The sequence below is a fragment of the Myotis lucifugus genome, unplaced genomic scaffold, assembly GCF_000147115.1.
Source record: "Myotis lucifugus unplaced genomic scaffold, Myoluc2.0 scaffold_122, whole genome shotgun sequence".
NCBI classification, from domain to species: domain Eukaryota; kingdom Metazoa; phylum Chordata; class Mammalia; order Chiroptera; family Vespertilionidae; genus Myotis; species Myotis lucifugus.
Window position 1 is genome coordinate 381,733 of NW_005871170.1, and position 19,945 is coordinate 401,677.

Consider the following 19,945-nt stretch of genomic DNA (forward strand, 5'->3'; position numbering starts at 1 on the left):
CCAAAGAGGACATAAAGATGGCCAAGAGACATGAAAAAATGTTCAAAGTCACTAATCATCAGAGAGATGCAAATTAAAATGCCAATGAGCTATCACCTCACACTTGTCACAAATCAACAAATGACAAGTGCTGGAGAAGATGTAGAGAAAAGAGAACCTAGTGCACTGCTGGTGGGAATGCAGACTGGTGCAGTCACTGTGGAAGACAGTATGGAGTTTCCTCAAAAATTAAAAATGAAACTGACCCTTGACCCAGTAATCCCACTTCTAGGAATATATCCCAAGAAAACAAAAACACCAATCAGAAAGAATACATGCACCCTATGTTCATAGCAGCATTATTTACAATAGCTAAAATTTGGAAACAGCCCAAGTGCCCTCCAGCAGATGAGTGGATAAAAAGCTGTGGTACATTTATACCATGGAATATTATGCAACAGTAAAAAAGAAGAATATCTTACCCTTTGCGACAGTGTGGAGGGACCTGGAGAGTATTTTGCTAAGTGAAGTTAGCCAGTCAGAAAAAGACAAGTGTCTAACTCATATGTGGAATCTAATGAACAAAACAAACATCGGACTTTCTATTTGCTCCTGCATACTTCTCCTTGTGTGGGTCTCTTATTTCAAAACTGACATATTCATTCCATTTTGATCCTGCCCTCATGTATTAGCTTTTTCTAAACTTTTTATTCCCTGCCAAAGAAAAATATAAACAAGATGACTTGCTATTGATGTATTTTTGTTAAACCCTTCCAGGAATTGACCACTAGAATTTGTTAGGGACAAAACAGAAGATGACCAACCTGTGATGTTCTTACCATTTAGATGCCAATCTTCTGGCCCTTCACCAGTTCTTCGGAAATCCTCAGAGATTACAAGTAATGGCTCTGTGATAACATCTGGAAATTACTTCATTGTGCTGGGATAATATAAGCTGGCAAAGAGATATTCTTTAAGTATCTCTCTCATCCATCTTTGGAAATAATTTCCTTTGTACCATCTGTAATCATTTTCAATCTGAAGATTATTCTTCTGTGAAGACACAAAAAAGTCACTGTAAACTTTGCTTTTATAATGTAATTTGTTAATATTGCATAACATGTCCTTTGCTTACATTCCCTTTGCTCTGAACATACATTACAGAGTGCTTTTAGCTATCCTTAACATTTTTGTACATCCCTTAGCTTTTTCCTTCTTGACATTATTCGCATTGCTCTGTGCCATGTCTCCTTATTGATCCTTGGCCACAGTCTCCTTCTGTATACATCACTCATTCCTGAAGAACCTCTTCATCTAAGTACACTAAGATTACAAACTGGGGAGTTTAGTAGGAACATAAAAAACCAGCCAAATATTATTTAATTACTATAAAGATGGATCCTCACTCTACATCTTGGCACTTTAAGTCAACATGTCCAAGATGGAAACAATTTTCTTTTACACCTTCACTACTTATTATCTTATCTAACCACTTGCCCAAGGCAGAAACCAAGAGTGTGATTTCCTTCACTCATTTTCCCCCTGGTGTTCTACATTCATCCACTGAAGAAATCCTTCTATGTATCTCTTAGCAGTTCTCTCAAATTCATCTCTTTCCCTCTATCATCTCTGCCACTGACTTAATGTAAGCCTATAGCATCCATTTTCATGGAATATTCCAATCATATCTTTGTTAATGTGTCCAATTCCAGATGAATTCTTCTATAAATTTTCCTCCATATTGCCAGTATGATAATTTCCTAACACATATATTAGATATCTACACTACTTAAAATCCATGCCTTGAATCTCTACCCACCTGACATCTTTGCAAAAATTTTATTCTCCTTTAAAATTTATGATAAATTTCTCCCACTTCTCTTATTTTTTTTTATGATTCAGTAAGACTGAATTTACTTTTCCTTCTTTTGAACCATCATTGGGCCATACAGATGCCTCTATTATACTACTCATTAAACTGTATGGTAGGTATTTGTTTTTACTCCCATCTCCTGGCATAGGCTGTGTAATCATGGAAGGTAAGGATCATGGCTGTTCATATCTGAATCCACTCCCCATACATACAGTGTGGTAGGCAGAATAATGACCTGACAAAGATATCCATGTCCTAATCCCCAGAACCCATGGATACTTTGTATTATTTAGCAAAGAGGAATTAAGTTTCCTAATTATCTAACTTTGAGAAAATGGAGATTATTGTTGTTTATCAGATGGGCCAAGGTAATCACAAAGGTGTTAAAAAGTGGAAGAGAGCCTGGCCGACCAATGTGGTTGAGTGTCAAGCCATGAACCAAGAAGTCACCAGAAGTCACTGGTTCAATTCCTGTTCAGGGCACATGCCTGGGTTGTGGGATTGATATCCAGTAGGAGGCATGCAGGATGTTTCTATATCTCTCTCCCTCTCCCTTTCTTTCTCTCTAAAAATCAATTTTTATTTTTTTTTTAAGTTCAAAGGAGAGCAGAAGAGAAGGTCAGAGTGATGCCATATGAGAAGGACTCAGCCTGCTCTTATTTTCTTGGAAGATGAATGAAAGAGGCACAAGTCCAGGAATACAGCTGGATTCTAGAAGCTGGAAAAGTCAAGAACATAGATTATTATCTATAGTTTCAAGAAATAAACATAGCCCTGCCAAAACCTTGATTTTAGCCAGTGAGCCCTGTGTAGGATTATTGATCTCCAAAACTGTAAGATAATAAATTTGAGTTGTTTATACCACTGGGTCTGGGGTAATTGTTTCATCAGGCATAGAAAACTAATACAAGTAGCACCTGCCACAGAGTCAGAGTTTGAGAAATGTTTATGGAATGACTGCATGTCTTCCTAAAATCTCAGCTCACTAAACCTAATCATTGTAGAATGTAGAGTTAGGAATCTTCTCAGATTTCAAAGAATACTCTGATGTTTGTCTTAATGAAGACATGTATCCCAAAGTTAATACTGCTCTTCCACGCCATACCCCTGCTAGAGAAACAATAATCACCCCCCCCAAATTTCTCGGATGTTCCTAGAGGATGTTGATGATTACCTGGATCCCCTACCAATGCAGAGAATGGCAAACCATTCTTAATTAAAATTTGTTTTCTTTTAATCAATGAGAACTTTGTAATAAAATAGATTCAAATTAAAACATATACTCTCCATCTCCTCAAGCTGGAGAGTCTTCGCCTAATTGAAATAAATCTGGTACAGTTTTCAGTACATCATCTTCTCTTATACATCTCCCCCCCGGCCCCCCCTCCCCCGTCATATGTTATCCCTGAAACCTGGGACAAGCATAGTAGCTTCAATTCACTAGGATTTTCCATCTGATCCACAAGAAAGGACCTAAGTGGTGGTAAATCTGGGAAGGTATTACCTTGTTTGTGCTCTCAGTCTATTCTCGGCTACACAAAAGAAAATAGGCTGTGAGATTGAATTCAAGCAGTAAGAAAGGAAAACTACTGACTATGTCTTGTTGCTAGTCTGAGACCCCCGTTCCTTACCTGCTCTCTAGTCCTTGTGTGGCTCTGACTCCTAACCCTCTGTAGTCTTAATTTTGTGACTAGCCCAGGATCCTATATCCAAATATACTATTTAAATTGTTTTAAATTGGGCTTATGATCCTTGCAACTAAAAGAGTCCTGGCAAATATAATTGTCATCATATAAGACAGGCTAATTAAATGAAAACAAAAAAAAACCAAATGATTCACAACATCTGGGTCACAACACCCAGAGAGTATCTGAAAATGACTTCACTACCAATGGTGGTGAAATAGCATGACCTTTACCTAAGCAAGGACTATTTTGTTGATTTCGAGAATGGCCTAGAGCAACGGTTCTCAACCTGTGGGTCATGACCCCTTTGGGGGTCGAACGACCCTTTCACAGGGGTCGCCTAAGACCATCGGAAAACACACATACAGTTACATATTGTTTTTGTGATTAATCACTATGCTTTAATTATGTTCAACTTGTAACAATGAAATTGGGGGTCACCACAACATGAGGAACTGTATTAAAGGGTCTCGGCTTTAGGAAGGTTGAGAACCACTGGCCTAGAGGTTCTTCAGAGAAAGGTCATAAAATTAGCCTTCAACATTGGTTTTCAAAGGGTGGTCCTAGATCAGCAGTTCTACCTAGAAACATATTAGCAACAACACTCTCAGGGCCCACCCCGGACCTAGTTCATCAGAAATTCTGGGAGTGGGTTCAAGTACTCTGAGTTTGAACAAGCCTTCCAGAGGATTCTAATGCATTCTAAAGTTTGGGACTCACTATCTTACACGTTAACAATATCATTGTTTTTTGTTGTTGGTGGTTTTTTTTGTTTTGTTTTGTTTTTGTGTTGTTGTTGTGTTGGGTTTTTTTTGCATTTAGTTTTTTTTCAAATAATGATATATGATATATGAGGAATTTATGAAATATCAACCCACCTTATTGCAAAGCTATTAATTCTCCACCCAGAAGCCTGGAAAGGACTAACAGCACGAACTTCACAAGTAAGTTAGCAAATCAATTTCAGGTGGATTTTTTGCAGAAGTTGGGTAATTTTCAGCCTGATAAAGTATATATTGTGTATGATAGCTCAAAAGCATTTTTGAGATTAAAGTACTACTAGCATATTGAATATGCATATAAAACTTTTTAGTTAGAATAAGGAAAAACAGATATTTTAAGAGAGATTTCATATCAACTTTTGCTCTTTTAAAAATCTCACTGCAGTTTTTCTTTTAATTTCCTTAGAATTTCTTAAGAGTTAAAAAGTAAACATATATTCTATGATTTGAGTTTGCTATAAGAAAATATACTTTATGTTGAGGTTGCATTTTGGGGAGAAATATTTAAATGCATTTTCAGGTAAGCTGATAATTATTGGCTCTGGTTACCCAAGTTTTCAATGTGGCTGACAGCTAAACCCCACTGCCCAGGTAGGGGACACTTATAATAAGAGGTATGTTAAGTGGGTGTGACACTTCCAAAGTTGCTAGGGAGAATAGTGTTAGTTTCCTTCAGGCTAGACTTAATTTATTTAGTCTTGCACTAACTTCATGGATGTATGACCTGCAGTGTAAAAGGAAAAAGCTGATGATATTCAGTGAAATGGACAAATATACCAGAATAAGAAATCCTGGTAAAATGTTGGATATTTTCCCAAAGACAAGCATTGCTATAATTATTATAATATACTACCTCTCTCATATGGCTGTGAAGAATAAAACAGCAACTTACCTACCTTTAATTAGCTGTATTTAGTATTTTTTATGGCCACTGAATATGGTACTCAGATTATCATATATTAGCATACAATTTGCATACACACCTCAAGGTATTTGCTTTTATTGCTATTACCTTTTGTGGCACCCTATTTCAGTAATGACTCTAATGGAATATAAAAAGAGATTTCTGACTCAATTCAGTTTACAATCTTGAGAGTCTTAGAATGGAAAATTCCATGTTTAACATGAAATGCTTCAAAAATATTTTTGTGCTTTCTTAATGTAGTCAATCTGCCTAGGTACCTATCTGGCAAATCCCTGATAGGTGCCCCAATGAAAGCATTTCCTTTCACTCTGAGCTCAATAAAGATATATTTTATAAGTAAGGCTTGGGGTATAAATTGCTTCATGTTTGCTTAAAAGAAAGTTGCACAGCTAATTTAATGAATCTTACCAGCCTATCAGCAGATAAAGGCTCAGAGAAAGAAAAATAACAGCTGCAGCTAGAGAATCTGGAGAAAGGTCAGAGGTCAGTGCCTGCATCTGCATTCACTGGGAGACAGAGGGGAAAAATAAAGGGTCTCTCTTTGTTGCAAGTCAGCACTATTTTAGAAAGTGCAGATACCAACTTAATTACCAACGTTCCCTTTTGCTCTGGGGTGCTTTGGCGGACTATAAATCAATACTTAAGGTCACATTGCTAAAAGCATGAAAAAAATCAGCCTTTCTCATGCTTGGTAGCATTGTTTTGTGCTTCTTCCTCTGCGTTACTAGAGTTCGATATCAGATGGAAACAGAGGACTGAAGTCATTACAAAGGGAACCAGAATTATGAAAACTGATGTGCAAAGTAGGCCTTCTGAACTCCAGGCAACCCTTTCCCTGTGTCAAATCTGTCATTACTTGATTGCTTGCTGTTGATTAGATTATTTTTAATCCTTCTACACAATTCTGAAGCCTAATCGCATAAATAAATTTTACTGTGAATTATGTGCCAATTTGGAAAAAAGCTAACAATTTTTTAGTTTAAAAGTAATTTAAATTATGTGGTTTGGGCTGCTTATAGATTTGTATTCATCTTTCTGTCAACATGCTTTATAAATTCCTACATCTGATTTTGATAAGTTGGAGAATGTTGCTCAGTTTGTTTAACATGGGGGCTAGTCTTTTTATTGACAACTGTCTTTTTTAACCCAGAGAGACTACAATACTTGGAAGAGAAAACATGATATTTGTACATAATATGTAAAATAAAAAAATTATTTCAAGGTAAGTCAGTCTTAAAATAATTCACTTTGATGGTCCAAAAATGTAAAAAAAAAATCCCTCTTCGATTTTTATGCATTAAAAGAACTCTATCTGAGATGTAGCTAAGGCTTGTTTCATAGGGCAGTCTGATCGTATTTGAGGGGATGGCCACATCATGATTTTGGCCATTCCAATAACCAGGGCTGCAGATCAACCATGCAGCAGGGTGATTTGGCTATTAAGACAAACAAAATAACTGCACTGATTTTGCTGGGAGGAAAATGAACCACATAATAGATGCAACATCTCTAAATATTGCAATTTTACAGCTTGGTCCATACATTTAGAGTCTCTATAATGGTTTTGCTCTCAATGTGCATTATATGCCTTAAATATTTTTTGTAAGTAGGCAAGGTGCAGATTAAGGATATATGAAAATAATATCAATAATTGCTGAAAACCAACCCCATTTCTCTATGGTTTTCCTCAGTTAAAAAAAAAATCTGATTTTTTTTTTCAGAGCTGTTTAATTTGGTCCAACTTTCAATTTAACTTATACCATCCAGACTGGTCCTTGTGGAAGTTTCTTCTAAAGATCTCCAATTTAAAGAGTTCCACAGTATGTATAAATTTTATCTGATCATTATATCATTGAACCATACAATTTTGAGCAGGAATAGCCCTTAAAATTTATCTGGTTCAACCTCCTTTTGTAACTAGTGAAAAAAGAAAGAGGTCATCTCATTTTGCTGTGAGGACTCAGCTGAAAAGAATGCTGCAATTTAGTAACTAATTCGTTTGCAGGGAATTTTTTCAATAAGTAAGAAGCACTAGAGTGTGTAGGGTGTAGGATGGCAACTGTTTACTTATCTGATTATCTCTACAAAGAGTCCCAATGATAATGCAAATTCTGTACCTTTCCCAGAGTGAACAAAAGGAGAGTTAGTTTAAAGTGAAATGGTAGCATATGCTGTAATCGCAGCTTTTATTTTCCCTGACTTCACCATCAGAAAAATGTGAAATTGAAAGTAGTGTTTCATTTGCTATTTATTCTCTCATGAAAATGGGAAATAGATGGAAAAGGCTGTTCATTCAGTTGCCACAGAGAATTCTCCAGAATGAGCACACATATTATTATAACTGCTCAGATTATAAAACCCAAGTCATAATTGAAGGTAGTGTCTACCCTAAATACTGAGGGCAATCTGCCCCTGGCATCTAGCTACCCATCCTGCCTTCAGGGATCCATTGAGCATATGCACATTCCATCAGCCAGAGTCTGCCAGCGTATAATTTCTCTCTAGGGTTTCGCCATTACCCGATTTGAATGCTGAGAAGATGCTCATAATTGCTTATTATGACATTAGACAAGAGAATTCAAGTCCCATTTGATTGTAATGAGTTTGTGGAGCACATACAGAATTGAACTTAAGGCATCTATATTGAAACAGAATTACACTTGAACAGTTGAGCATGAGGCTTGGACCTTGTTTATTTAAATTTTATTCTATTACTTTCTCCAGTCTATTGATAGACACAAAAATAATACAGATTTAAACATTTTTAGCAGTGATACTCAAACTTCTTTCCAAACTGGAATTTATTTTTACAGGTCACCTCTGAAACAATTCAGACTTACTGTCTCCATGTTGCAGATAAGCAAATTAAATGGTAAAGATGATAACAAATATTTCTTTAAAATGATGTACAGAGTAAATTGGCAGGATCACTCAATTTTACATGTAGCATAAAACTTAATAGAACAGTGGTTCTCAACCTTCTGGCCCTTTAAATACAGTTCCTCATGTTGTGACCCAACCATAAAATTGTTTTCGTTGCTACTTCATAACTGTAATGTTGCTACTGTTATGAATTGTAATGTAAATATCTGATATGCAGGATGGTCTTAGGTGACCCCTGTGAAAGGGTCGTTCGACCACCAAAGGGGTCGCGACCCATAGGTTGAGAACCGCTGTAATAGAAGAAAGTAAATATGTGTGTCATGAGCAGGTATGTGCATTGAAAACACCTATTTAAAATTAAATGAAACACCTCTGTGGTTATTGGAGAATGAAAAGTGTTTACGAAATTATCAGTAAATAGCCTCTACCTTCTTTTTATAGGAAGGAAAGTTTAAAAAGCCCTATTAAGATAACGCAGAGCATGGGCTACAGGAAAAGGAGCAAAAAGCGAAACAGGATTGCATTAGATCTTTATGTAAAAAAGCTAGGAACCATTTGAAGTGCTTAAGATTTCATAATGCTGTGCTTTGATAGAGCATCAGCACTTCCAATTTACTCACGATAGTAACCAAATGGTTGAAGGAAGGAAACAACAATGAATTGGATTCCGATGTAAGCACACTGAGACCCCAGGACTTTCTGTTCAAAAAGAAAGCTAAAACTACCCAAAATGTGGAGACTCATGGGTAGGTGTTGCAGGGAAACTAGCAATGCACAGGTGCACTTGTCATCTTAAAGTATACAGATCGATATAGTATTAATTGCTTGCCCAATAGAATGAGTTTGTTTTGGTTTTTTTCATTATAACTTTCAAAATGCTATTGTGGCTGTTCTGAAATAGCACTAAATTCTGTTATTCTCAAGCTGGCTCTGTTATTAAATAAATATTTAATTGCCAGAAAAGCTGTGAATTGAAGTTCTTTTTTTTTTTGAGGGAACTCTAACACACACTTTTTAAATAATATGAAATATGTGTTTATCTCTCCTACAAACTTAAGCAGGTCATTTCACTCTTAAATAGGACATTTAAGTTTAAAGTAACTGCACCAGAAATGGGATAAAGTTCTAGTTGTTTATCACCAATTTACTGGTGACCTTGGGCAAATGGTTAAATCTCTTAATTTGATTTGATTCACTCGTGTATTAAGCACCCAGCTTTCAAGGCCAACGAAATGTGTACTAACGTGCTTCATGTAACTAGGCTAGCTTTGCAATGTGAGGTGGAACATAATGCAAAGTTATTTATCTGTTATATCCTAGTTTTAAAACAACAACAACAACAACAATTCAGACCAACCAGCATCAAGTCAATTGTATATTGAATACCAGCTATTTGATAGGCATCAAGATAAAATGTTAGAAATACTAAGATGAATAAATGGAGCTGCCATACGGTAGTTCAAAACTATATGAGGGAACTATCCACTTCCTCACTCCCAACAAATTACATGGTACCTGCAATACCCACTTCACAAAGCTCTTTTAAATGCACAGAAACTGGACTGAACTCTGTTTTCTCCACTTATCAGTCATGAACTTTGCAATTCAATGAACATCTCTTCAATCTCAGTATCTTCACCAGTGCAATAGGGATAATATCAATATGTAGCTTACATTGTTACTATGAGGCTTAAATGCCATAATTCAAATCAAATAATTAATGCCACACCTTGACAATAAGCACTGAATAAATGTTAAGTATTAATTATTACTATAAGAAAAGAAATAAGTGTAAGAATGTTTATATAATGTAATGAGTTATATCTAAAATGCCTTAATAATGATATAAAGGGATTTATATAATATTATTATAAGGTAATGAAAATTGCTATGGACTGAAATGTGTGCCCCCTCTCCCAAATTCATATGTTGAAGACTTAATCATCAGTACTTCAGAATGTGACTATATTTGGAGACAGGGTCTTTAAAGGGGTATTTTAGGTCAGATGGGGTGATATGAGTGGGTCCTAATCTAATCTGACTGGTGTCCTAAGAAGAAATTAGGACACACAAAGAGACCCCAGAGATGTGCTTGCCCAGCAAAAAGAACAGGTGAGGACAAAGGGAGAAGGTGGCCATCTGTAAGCCAAAAAGAGAGGCCTCAGGAGAAATCAAACCTGCCAACACCTTGATCTTTTGAACTTGCTTGGACTTTCAGTCTCCAGAACTGTAAAAAAGTAAATTTCTGTTGTTTAAGCCACACAGTTTGTGGTATTTTATTATGGTAGCCAGAGTAAACAAAAAAGAAAGTATGTTAAATAACATAAATTTTCACATGACAATAACTAAGATACACACATACACACACGTTGTCTTAACTATATTAGCTTCTGAGCATGTGCTTTTTAAAATTAGTTTTTGTAATAAAAATAATATCTGTACAGATTAAGAATGTTAAAACAATTAATGAGTATAAAATAAAAGGTAGTTTTCTTGCCTGGCTTATATAACTCAGTGGTTGAGCTGTGACCCATGAACCAAGAGCTGACCAGTAGAATTCTGGTCAGGGCACATGCCCGGGTTGTAGGCTCAATCCCCAGTGGGGGGTATGCAGAAGGCAGCTATTGATGTTTCTCTCTCATTGATGTTTCTATCTCTCTATCCCTCTCTCTCTAAAAAGAAAAAAAAATCATGAAAAACATATTTTTTTAAAGGTAGCTTTCCCTTTTTACTTATATTTGAAATAGATAGGCCAAATAAATATATATACAATATATACTGTACATATATATTCAATATATATTAATTTTGTATACTTTTAATATTTTTAATTCTTGAGATCATTACTGTCACTAGAACACAAATTATGTAAAAATATTGATAAACATAATTAGTGATTTTGCTAAGATTAATATTACAAAATAAATATATAATACACTGTGTATATTGTCTTTATTTTATTAGTCATCCTAATATCATCATACTGTATCAGAACACACAGATATGCACAATAATACAATTTAATTATTTTTACTATTTTTAACTCATTGATATAAAAACCACGCTTTTACATATATGTTTAGATTTTGACAACAAAATGTCGCATTTCTCACATGAGGAAAACATATTATTTTTATCAGTTTGTAAAATTGATTTATGATTTCTATACTTTTAGCTATATGTATGTGGGTTTCCATTTGTAATCTTGCCCAAAGCCCTGCAAATATTAGGACAGGTTTGGTTATTTAAATTTCTTAAGTAAGGGAGTAGCATGATCAATAAACTCCCTTATGAAAGGATAAAGGAGCAAAGTCAAATACATAGGAAAACACAGAGAGGTCGAGAGGCCATTAGCAAACTGCCACAGAGACCTGTTTCATAATAGGACAGGAACTTCAAGAAAGTCATTCAGCATATCAGGGCTCTAGGTTCTACTAACTGTGTGCCCCCGTGTAGGTACTTTGAGAAGAACCATCAGTTAAATGAAAATAGACCTGCTAAGTGTAGATTGAAACTCTAAAATAATCACCAAGTGTCCATGCATTCCTTGGACATAGTTTTAATTTAAAACAACTCAAATTACTAACAGCCAGTATTTGATAATGAGCCAAAAATAATGTTTTCTGAATTTCCCTCAGATTTCACTAGATATGCGTATAATTACCAGGTCTCACTTCATGTTAGTATACCATTCTTTGTCAGAATAATATGCTAGGCGAGGTGATTCTTCTGTTCAGTACAATGTATCAAAATTTGACTACCTGAGATTGCTGGTGGCAAAAACCTCATATATACCCACAAGTTACTATTTTGCTCAGTTTATATCTGTCCAAAATAGGCATGTGTAGCTCTTTTCATGTCCATGTTCCATGAGACCAAACCCTATTATATATATGAGATAGCCCTTTTTATGGTAAAGGGTCATATCCTTTGGGGGGAGTTGCTATCTCTCCATTAGATGAGCTGGAAATTTAAAATGAGCATTTACCCTCTATGAGGGTTATAAGATTTAGGAACAAAAATATTATATGAAACATAGTGTCAAAAATTATTTGTTGTTTATTTAAAATTCAAGTTTACCTATCGATGGTGTTCACATCTGGACCTTCTATGAACTTGAATACAGAAGATATTCTTCAAATGTTACTTCTTTAAATCAGATGCTTGGTCACCTATCATCTGCCTGATAAACTCTGATTCTTCAAAGACAGTGCCTCTATTTCCTTTATATTTTTGTATCCCCAATGTTAACCCAGTGTCAGGACTTAGTACATACATAGCAAATATTTCTTGAATGAATGAATGAATGAATGAATGCATAAGAGAAAGTTACTAGAGGACAGAATAAAGGAAAAGGGGAGAAGAGAAGGTCAACAAAGTGCTAACAGTCACTGCAGATCTTTGGCAGAGCAGAGTAATAGAACTGGTGAGTCATGGCCCAGAGGAGTAGCTTCTCTCCTGCCACACCTCCAAATTCTCTAGAAAGCTTTATAAAAATACCAACATTTGGGCTCTACCAATTGCATGAAATCTCTAGAGGTATGGGCCTGGCATAGTATTTTTTAAAAGCTCCCCCAGGTATTTCTAAAGTGCAGCCAGGGTTTAGAATTACTGACTTAGGGCCTCTTGAGGCCTGCAAAAACCCTGCAGTGAACGGAATCTGGAAAAGTCAAACTATACAATTAAAAGATGTTGAATGGTGGTGTGATTCTAACACCCTTCTCTAATAACCTCACTTGGGTGAGTTTCTTACGTTTATGTTTGTTCCGGCTGCCACTTCTGATACATAATTATCCTCCCAATTATGTGAGTTTTTAGCTAATTTTTAGAGAGATCCTGGGAGTCAGATGAATGTTGTGACTGAATGTCCCTACTTAGTATTGGGTATGTTGAATCTGTCTTCAAATCATTGTTTGGAAAAATAAATAGCATCCAAGGCCAGGTAAAGAAAATAGTTAACGTTAGCAATTTTGTTAACATGTCTAGGAAACAGACTTGCTCCTGGCAGGCTAAATAAATGTGCGCCACACATGACCTTCAAAATCATTGATCTTAGAGGTTATAAACAATACCCAACTGACCCATTGGTCTGTGTCCTCGGATTAAGAGATCCTGCCATGTATATTCCCCGTTGTAGTGCATTGCTGCCAATAAGGGAGACTACTTTAAAAATATATATATTGAACCAGGTCATATGTGATCATTAATCACAGGCTCTCCCTAGGACTACCATCATAAATACTGCATCTGCATAAAATCCCCTGCTGAAATTACCTTGCTATATTTTCAGCCTTCTATGAAAAAGCAGACACATTTGGAGGAAAGAGGAAATAAAAAGGCACAGAGAGAGGAAACAAAGAAAAGAAAATGTGCTGCCTTTTAAATTTTATTTTAAATTATTTTAATTTTTAAAAATTATATTTAAATTATTTTAAATGTTATTCATAATTATTTAAAACTAGAGGCCTGGTGCATGAAATTCGTGCATGAGAGAGGGGTCCCTTAGCTAGGCCTGCACACTCTAGCAATCTGGGACCCCTCGGGGGATGTCCGACTGCTGGTTTAGGCCCGATCCTGCCTGCCTGCCGGATTGCCCCTAATTGCTCACCTGCCTGATTGATCACCCCTAACCTCCTCTGCCTTGGCCCCCACTGCCGCGGCTTCATCTAGAAGGATTTCTGGAATGACATCTGGAAGGTAGTTTGGCTGTTTGGTCTAATTAGCATATTATGCTTTTATTATTATGGATTGCTTATAAATGGACTAACACTTTGTCTCATAGAAATATTTGATGGTGATATTAAACATGATACTTTAACTTAATTTTTTATATTTTAGCATTTCTCTGTTACCACCTATGCTTTCATAGGGAAATGCCATGTTTTGTATGCTGGAAACTTATACAAAACATTCAGTGCAGGGTCTAGGAGGGGCTCAGAAGCGGAAGCTTCATTAACATCATGGTAAATTTGCTGTGTTCACCAGCGTTACTTATATTTGGAGATGTAAACAATATTTCTTTCCTCCTGTTTATTGTTTTTAAAATGACATCAATTATATAGGCATGTAAAATTTCAATAGTACAGAGTTGCAAAAATAAAAATTGAAAGGCCCTTTTCATTGCCTCTCATGTTAGTCTCCAGAGGTTATTGCTTTTAGTATTTAGCATGTGAAATGTACCGATTTTTAAGTGCTTTCACATAGTTATTTAAAGTTTATTTTCTTCCTAGGCTCTCACATATATGTTATTTTTCAAGTGTTCAGATAACTACATGTATGCTGTCAACCACTGATTATCAAAGGCTGTCATTTTAATTTGTGGGTTCCCTTCATTATCTTCTCCTTTAAATGTGCACTTGATTTGGGAAAGTAAGGTCTATTAATTCTACTAAATGATAAAATGGGCAACTCAAGAGTCACAGTTAGGTTTGAATCTCTACTCAGCAATTTAATAATTACATAACTTAATTATTGACTATTAATAATAACTATTTTGAATTCTCCTTAACTACTTAAAATTTTTAAAGTCATCTGTTCAAAATCTGGATGATAATGCTAACCAGCTAATGGGGCTTTGCAAGGATTAAATGAGATGGTACATGCAAGCCACTCAGCATGTCCTGAAACCTCACATATACAATAAATATGAAAAATCCTTACCTCCACAGGGAAGATTATAAAAAATTAAATATGATTTTCACTACTTACTAGTAACTGGATAGAGGCTCTTTTATGGAAGAGTTTAAAATCACTGACTACGGTGAAATGCAGAGTGCCCGCTGGAAAATGATCTTCCAAGTAACCTCCATGTACATCAACTTGCATGCTTTTTCAAGACCACAGAAAGGAGAGGCTCATAGACTACGTTATTTAATCAGTATAAAACATACAGTAAGAGCAAGGGGAAGAAATTGGGTGCTAATAACCTCAGGGTAGTATACAAGTGAGACAGAAGGGCCACCTACCTGGGTATGCAAATGTTCATATCTCCTGCCTCTCTACCACATCAGCCTTCCCTGTGGATGTAGCTGAAGGAGTAGAGCACAGATTTGAGCCAAGGGGCTCAGTGGATGAAAGATTCCTGGAGCCAAAATACACTTGCACTTTCCAAAAGACACAGAGCAGGTCCATCTGGCCAATGGCTGTACCTTGCCAATTAGCCCGATGAGCAGCTATAATTTATCTGTACTTCTCAGGCACTTGGGGTCAGAATGAGTGTCACCCACGGGTGGCTGATTTAAGACCTCATGCATATTTATTGCTATCTTGGTCCTTCCATCCCTTCCTGTCCATCCTCAGCACACATAGTCTTACTTACTTTATCTATGTCCAACATATTTTCCAAGTGGCTTTTTTTCTTAGTTACTTATTGAGACTCCTTATTTGCTTCTCTTATTTTCTACAGAAAAACATTGATGATTCTTAAATCGTAGAGAAGTTCTCATTATGCAAGTTTTATGCTCATTATTGTAGAGTGGAGTTGTTATAGCTCTGTTCTCAAACCAGTTCATTTGGCTTCAAATCCCAGCCCCATCACTTACTAGCTGTGTAGATGTGGGTGAGTTACTTACTCTTTCTGTGTTTCATTTTCCTTCTCTGATGATATTAATAGTACCTACCTGGTAAGGTTGTTGTATTGATTGAATTATTCAACGAAAGAACAGTGTCTGGCACTTAGTACGGACTCAAAGAGTGTGAGCTCTTATGATTTCTAGCCCTTTGGGCAGAGTGCTCTTGGCTGGAAGCCTGAACGGAGGGAACTGAGAGGAGATGTCATTGTGTTTATGAGGGAGAATATAAGTCTTTCCATTTACAGAGGGCTTACAACTTACAAAGAATATGCAAGTCAGTGATCATTTTAATATTTCAAAACAACTCTAAGAATAGGTACTATGACCTCCATTTCTCAGACCAGGAACCTAAAGCTCAGGGGGTAAATAGATTACTCAGAGGCACACATTTACTGTGTGGCAGGTCATGACTTGTATCCATGCCTTCCAAGTCTGCTTTCAGCACTCTCTCCAGCTCAGTCTAACTGCTGTATCCAAGGGGCTGCCTATAATATCCCCGGACTGAAAAATAAAAGGCTTCCCTTGCCACAACCTCCTTGCTCCACACATACACTAATATAGGAAAACTCTTTATACAGTCAAAGAAAGGCTTTAAAATGCTTTTCCCAAACTCATAGTGATTAATCTACATTATTGCATAAACTCCTTGTAGCTACTCATCTATAATCATGCCCGGGGTAAAGTGTTAATAGATGAGAGAGTTTGGGAGGTTAGAAGAGTAGAGAAGAAGGGTTTCAGAATGGGTAGGCTGATTTTATCATTTGGCCAAGGATTGCTATCAAAAACTTATGTAAACAATTGTCAACTTGCCTTATTTTTAGGTGTAATCTACCGCACCATGCATTGTTATATTTACTACTTTATTGTAATTCAATCTCTTTATTCAAAGAAGTAGTTTAACAATATAAACAAAATACAGGCACAAAAGAGAAAATATTTATGTATCTCTCTAATCCATTTGCGCAAATAGAAGTGTAGGCCTGAGAAAACCCCAAGAGTTCACCTTGTCTCTCTCCTTGCCCTCTGTGGAGGTATTGTATGGAGTCAATTGTCAGCAACTGCAATTAGGTGGGGAAATACATTAATATAAAGAAATGCTGAGCAAGTACAAAAAAAAAACAAGTGGAAGGAAATAAAGTAATGGTTGACAGAGAACAGAATCCTACTGCCTGGGCTCCACCCCCCACCTCCCCACATACACAAAGAACAAAGTGAAATTAAACTAGCTGCCAAGCCGTACTCCCATTCTTTCACATTTGAACAACTTGGAAAATGGCCCCATATTGGAAGGATTGTCTTTACTTACAGAGTACATTCTTCCAAATACCCTGGTGAATACAAGGATTATTTATTTTCAAAGTTCAAATAGTTGAACACACCCTAACAGATGGAGCCCCACATTAACTGTGATCCTGGGCCATCCACACATCATACGATGTCGATATGAGGAAATAAGATGGAATTTCTCCCCCGAAAGGGTAAAGCCTTTGCAATTAAATCAGTTATGTCAAATGGGGGTGGGGGGGTGGACACTTTAATTTGTAGCAAACTGGACCACTTTTTTTAGTCACAAAAAGCTTCCTGAGGATTCTGTGAGGAACAACCCCCACAACCAGAGGACCTCTGCTGTGGGAAAGTGGTCCAGGTGAGGCCAGCACTGACTCGGGGAGCTAGGGGCCTATTCCTGGGTCTTGTAAAGGAATAAGAATTTAGGAACTTTTATCGATGTTTCTCAGCTTCCAGGAACTCTCTGCCCTTCAAATTTTTTTTATGTATGTCCCTAATCCTGAATTGCTGAGCAAGCTTTATGTCTTCCTATCTCTTCTGTCAACACAGGTAAACCTCTAACCCAGTAGTTCTCAACCTTCCTAATACTGCGACCCTTTAATACAGTTCCTCATGTTGTGGTGACCCCCAACCATAAAATTATTTTCGTTGCTACTTCATAACTGTAATTTTGCTACTGTTATGAATCATAATGTAAATATCTGATATGCAGGATGTATTTTCATTGTTACAAATTGAACATAATTAAAGCATAGTGATTAATCACAAAAATAATATGTAATTATATGTGTTTTCCGATGGTCTTAGGCGACCCCTGTGAAAGGGTGGTTCGACCCCCAAGGGGGTCATGACCCACAGGTTGAGAACCAATGCTCTAACCTAAAACAATCATGATTTTTTTCTTAGTACTTTATGTTACAGTGCTGTACACACATATCAGTAAGGCTTCAGTAAGAGAAACAAAACCAGTAGAAGGTATTTATTGTGAGGAATCGGCTTATGCAATTGTGAGGTTTGCTAGGTATGTCTGCTATCCATAGGGCATGCTGATCAGAAAGGCAGGCTGGAACTCTTGGGCATGCACAGAAGTTAAAATTCCACAGTTAGAATTTCTTCTTTAGGGAAACCTCAGTTCTGCTTTTAAGGCCTATACTGATTGAATCCGGCCTGCCAAATGAGCTCCCTTACAATCACTCAGTGTGGACTTTAAACATAGTATCAAGGACCCTTACAACAACACATAGAGTAGTTTTTAGTTGAATAACTGGCCAACTATAGCCTATCCAAGTGGACACATCAAATAGACCATCACAACATCTATGTACCAGGCACTGTTCTAAGGACTTCATTAAGTTAACTCACTTATTAGCCTCACAACAACCCCATGAGGAAACTGAAGCACAAGAGTAGGGGCAATTGTTCAAGATATTATAACAAGTAAATACTGAAACTGCATTCAAGCCCAGGTGGTCTGTTTCCAGAGATTGCATCAACCATGACTTTACTAATTTTCTTCAGATTTAATCTTCCCAGGTTCTTTTGACAAGATTGTCTCGAATATTCAATGTTGTTTATCAAAGGCAAATTGCTTTTCTTATGAAAATTTCTTTCATCATACTCCAGGATACGTTCCAATCTGTTTGCCATGATGTTTTTCTTTAGGGTTGTAATTAGCCTCATAATAATACATAATTTCTCTATCTAGTAATAAGTAATTTTTAAACCCTCATTGACAGCAACTGTGTTTATAATATAAAGAAATATGTTTTTATTTCTTTATTGTAAATTGCCACTTCTTTTCCATAGATGGGACCACAAAGGCTCAATTAAGCTAAAGATCTTCTTAAACTGACAGACCTAAAGGCAGAGCTAGAAATGTTACTTCATGTGGTCAAGGAGAAATTATTCTATGATCAAGTTTCTGTTTGTTGCTTGGGAATGAAAATAGGCAGTGGAAAGAATAAGAATTTAGGAAGAAAAAAAGGCAACTAGGACCCAGGTTCACAAATGATCTGGAAATTATTTGGGAACTTAATCATTTTATATAGGATTTTTTTTTGTCCATGAGTAATTGCTCAGGAGAAGGAAAATATTTCATTTGTGTCAAGACTCAGCAGTGGTTTGAGGAAAATGTTGACGGCCACACTTGGCATGTTTTTCCAAGCTGTCAAGGGTGTGAGGAGATGGGCTGTACCTGCCCGTTCTGCTGACCTTCACAAGCCCACAAGGAAAAGACCTGAGCAGGCAGGTGTGAGCACTCCTGAATATGTTATCCAACCAGAGGGAACTGCTTTTACAATGTTTCCAAGTTGGCTTCTGTTTAAAATCACAGCAACATCCCAGCTGCCTGGCCCTGGGGTGCACACACAACTGAGGAGGTTTGTTTGCGAGATGTCACCCCGCAACCTGTCACTTAGAAGACTTGTCACCGCCTCCATCCCCCATTGAATCCTCACTGAGGTGCATTTCATGCTCCAGATTGCTGCTTAGGAGACTGAAGGATAAAATAAGACTGCCACGGGAAGGTACAGGTTGTTACGTACAAAATTTCTACCAGCAGATCGCCTCTTGCTTGCTTGTTTTCTGTTTCTTTCAAAATTATTTCATATTATTAAATGTTTTAAATAGATAAATATAAAGTAGCAGTTAGCCATATACCTACCACTGAGATTAAATAGATGCTAATATGTTTTTATTTCTTTATTGTAAATTGCCATTTTTTTTCTATTGGCTTTATTTTCTTTCTATTTATAGGATTTCTGTATCAATTCCAGGTAGTAATCCCCAGTTGTTTGTTTGTTTGTTTGTTTGTTCATATGTATTGCAATATTTATTCCCATTTGTACTTTACTTATTTTTGCCAAACAGAATTTTTAAATTTGAATGTAATCAAATGTACCAATCTTTACTTTTATACATGTACTAGTAAATGTTTCTTTAGGACATTTCCTCAAATTAGA